At 28.8% G+C, this 427-nt stretch overlaps 1 protein-coding gene across 1 annotated transcript in view; it reads right to left on the bottom strand.

Moving 5' to 3' along the window:
• LOC119280271 (serine decarboxylase 1-like) overlaps positions 1-427 on the bottom strand; it is a 4,202-nt gene that overhangs the window by 1,775 nt on the left and 2,000 nt on the right. The window lies entirely within an intron of this gene.

Raw genomic sequence — 427 nt, 5'->3', positions numbered from 1 at the left:
TATATATATATATATATATATATATATATATATATATATATATATATATATATATATATATATATATATATATATATATATATATATATAACCTGCAAATGTATAAGTTCAAACACTGCATAAGTTTTAAGTTCTATTTTTGCTTAAGTATCTTGAGCTTAATTTCTAGGCTTTTGAAGCTAGCTTCATCGACCATTACTGTATTTACATATCACACAACTTGTTTGTTCAGGTTTTCAATAGAAGTTCTTTTTTTTATTAGTTTGTGGCTTTAATTTGTGTTAATCCTTAACGCACATTCTCTATCCAAATTCGGCAGCTCCCACCCTGTTTACGCGAGGAGGAGCTAGCACACGTGCATGCATGCATGTATGGTACTTCCTCCGTTCCTAAATGTAAGTCTTTTCAGAGATTTCATTATGGACTA

This window comes from Triticum dicoccoides, chromosome 3B (assembly GCF_002162155.2).
Source record: "Triticum dicoccoides isolate Atlit2015 ecotype Zavitan chromosome 3B, WEW_v2.0, whole genome shotgun sequence".
Lineage (NCBI taxonomy): Eukaryota > Viridiplantae > Streptophyta > Magnoliopsida > Poales > Poaceae > Triticum > Triticum dicoccoides.
This window is presented reverse-complemented; position numbering and strand designations above follow the sequence as displayed.